At 45.4% G+C, this 3,359-nt stretch overlaps 1 long non-coding RNA gene across 1 annotated transcript in view; it reads right to left on the bottom strand.

The window, feature by feature from the left end:
* Positions 1-297: 297 nt before the first annotated feature.
* LOC115067276 overlaps positions 298-3,359 on the bottom strand; it is a 23,861-nt gene continuing 20,799 nt past the window's right edge. Inside the window, exon 3 of the long non-coding RNA XR_003846696.1 lies at positions 298-348. This is a non-coding gene — a long non-coding RNA (uncharacterized LOC115067276). The remainder of the gene's footprint in view (positions 349-3,359) is intronic.

Genomic DNA, 3,359 nt, shown 5'->3' with positions numbered 1-3,359 from the left:
CCCAGTGTCTGGGGTGCCAAGACAAGAAATGGGACAGTACCCAGGCTAGGAGGAGAAATGGGCAGGGGAGGTGGGATGGTGAATGAGGGTGGGAGAGTCACGGCATGGTGGGCACCAATGGATTTACCCAGGAGAGAGGCTGGCGGGTTATGCAGCCCAGGGAAGCAAAGGGAGTCAGGGATCTTTGTTTTTATTTTTATACAGGATTAGGTGTTGTAGGCTTTTCCCAATCATCCTGGTGGGTATCACTTGTGTCTTACCCAACTATAAAGCTCCCAAGAATCTTACAGCTATAGGTGGCCTTTGTTTCTTCAGGTGTACTTGATGTCTTCCAAATGGGTTCCACATCTGTAAAATACTCAAAGGTTAACATCATATATTAAATCAATCATAGACAAGGTTTAACACAGCATGGAAAGGTTTTATCCATTTGGATTAACTGCTTTCTCCATAGATCTCTCTTGCATACCATAGCATGGGTAAGAGACATTAACTTGGTTAGTTCTTTATTATCTTTAGTTATCCCTTCGGAGTCATTCCACATTCTGGGGATTTTTACATGGAGTCTCTTTGTATTTTTTTTTAAACCCTTGATACATTTACAGGTGCTGGCTCAAGTTGCCTAACCCTGCACTGGGCTAAGGAGGCAGAGAGTCTCTCTTGTCCCTGCTGCACTTGTTGGTTGTTTGACTCAGGCAGGCCCTGGTCTGCCTCCTGTCTGTAGCCATATCTGCTGCCTCTCAATGGAGAGAGCCATGCCTGGCTGTTGGGGGAGGTTCTGATGGAAAAAACTGCCTCCACCCCTATCATAGCCTTTCTCAGGAGAGAAGTATACCTTATTTAATCTTTGGGGGTCCTTAACCACCCCGGGACAGTTTTTATCCTCTGAATGCCCTTTGTGAACTGTTCTTCAGGTTTTAAAGCCTTCCAGAAAATCCTTAGTACAGAATTTGGTTTTCTATCATTTTTTCTTTGGAAATTTGGGCTTGACATAAATCTTGCCACATTTGTCTTCAAGTAACCCAAATGGACCATTTCTTCTCTCTGTTCTTTTTTTAAATCTCTTGTAGGCTGCTCTATTATTCTACAGACATGTTTTACATGCTGGTTTGAGTCACTTAGCTCTACCAAAGCATCCCTCACTTTATAAAGCTCTTGTCCCATTAAAAGACTTAGCAAAACCACTAAAGCTCTATACCATTCTCGAGGTCCCAGTTGAATTAAACTTTCCTTTATATCTCTGGTGAACACAGCCCTATCTGGCCCAGCGAACTGGGCATCATATATTGCCTTTCTTACACGTAGTTCTCTCAGTAATGCCTGTCTCTCTTTTATAGCCCTCCAGCCCATGCTAATCATGGGAGACTCCATAGGTGATGGCCATGTATCTTTAATACCTTGTACAAGCTATTCCATTAGGGACTGCTCCCTCCTGTGTTGGCCTAGGTTAAACAGCTGTGTCTCAAGGATGGATGGGTGGTTATTTAACTCAGCTGAGATGCTTCTGAAGGACTTAGACTGACATTATTTGTTCCCATGTCCCATACCCTCCAAGACACGTAGTAAGGGGCTCCTTAATTGCTTGTTTGAAAGACTTTCTGAGTCCCAATAGCTCCAGTGTGGAATATTTTCTCCTGGCTACAGTACTGTGAACGTTTTTCTCTTTTTGTATTAAAGTTGAATCTGAGGGGCAGCTTTAGCTACTTTTATTTCTAGGTCCTTTCTTTTCTTATTACTATCTGTCTTTTTTCTTGGGTCTTTTGACTCCTGGTCCCCTAACCTTATGAAAGTTAAAATCTCCCATTTTTTTTCTCTCTCTCTCAAGGTCTAAGGCTGAGACTGAATTTGCCAGTAACTCCTTAGTTTTTTTAGCAATGGACAAATATTTAATTATGAATAAAAATGACCAGGCCATCTCTCTGGATTCTCCTCTTGTGTCCAAGGCTTGTAAAATTTTCTAGGCTCTCTATAATCCTTAGTGAGTTTTCAGACACAGGAGGTTGCAGCCTCCATTTTTCAAGTAACTGAGCTATTTTCCCACATTTGCAGGATGGCTGCGACCTGGAGATTTCCCCCTTTGAGTCCCTCCACATCTGCATGGCCCTTGTCATTTTAGTTACATATTTTAATATCCATTGTATAACCCATGTGACTGCTGCTAACCCCATTAAGCGTATGGGGGTTGGCCACCCTCTCTCCTGGGTTCCCACCAGCTTCTCTTGTGTTACCTCACAGAACGCCTCTCAGTGCCCATCTCTGCCCTTTTGGATTTGGGAATCTGAACCTGACTCCCTTTCCATCAGCTCACCCTATGCTGCTGGAACCATGACACTTTCCAAGGCCCACATCTCCAAGTTTTTACCAGACTCCTGTGGTTCATCTATCCAGCCGCACTACAATAGTTTCCCCATATTTTCTCCTCCCCCTTCTTGGGAGACCACACGCTGGTCCCAGGGTTGACAAACCAAGAGAATACCGTCTATTTGGGTTTTGCGTAGTTTATGACATCTGGGAGGGGATGACTTACAAAGGCATGAAACACTGCCATCAGCATGTGTGGAGAGCCAGAGCCTCCGCCGCCATTACAAGATGGCGCCGGTATCCGGACCTTCTTAATAGTAAACATCCTGCTGCACCCATAAGGGGCGTGCACAAGAGCCTGCTCTCCCTCGCCTCCTCCCGTGGCGTGATCTCCAGCAACCAATCCGCTTCTTATACGTCATAAATGGGACCTTTAGGGCATATATAAGCAACAGCTCTCCCACTTCTCGGCGTCTTCGGTCTTCATCCTTAGTATGCTATGTAAGAGGCTTATGAAATAAACTGCTGCAGAAGGATCCTGACTTGTCCTCCCGCGTCGTTCTTGCCGGCGAGACGGAAAGCGGTTGGGGACAGCTGGTGCTGAAACCCGGGAATCAACATCGCTGGCGCCGCCCGAAGACCCCTCCAATACAGGAGGAGGATTCAGAACTGCAGGTAGGTTCGGAGAGGTATGGATGTTATGGAGGTTGCTGGAATTCTAGAGGATCTCCAGGACAGCCTATCAGAAACCGAACGAAGTGAAAGGATGGGAGCACGTGCAAAAGAAAATAGGGCCCAAAGTGAAAATGGACCTCCCGGTAAGCCAGAGGAAGGCAGGGGAGAGAGCACTGTCGAAAAGGACGGAGCAAGAAACCAAGTAACAGGTTTTAGACAGGGAAGAAACTTACCAAAGGGGTATTTATACCCCACAAGGGAACTTGCTGCTCTGCAGTTAGAAGAGAGCAGTTTAAGCCCAGAAGAAGAGATAGAATTAGAAGAACAAGCAGCAAATTATGAAGAAAATAGATACAGGCCACTGGAATATAAGAACCCAGTGC

This window comes from Nannospalax galili, unplaced genomic scaffold, assembly GCF_000622305.1.
Source record: "Nannospalax galili isolate Female #2095 unplaced genomic scaffold, S.galili_v1.0 scaffold805, whole genome shotgun sequence".
In the NCBI taxonomy this organism is placed as follows: Eukaryota; Metazoa; Chordata; class Mammalia; order Rodentia; family Spalacidae; genus Nannospalax; species Nannospalax galili.
The sequence above is the reverse complement of the archived record's forward strand: the minus strand, read 5'-3'. Positions and strand labels throughout refer to the sequence as shown.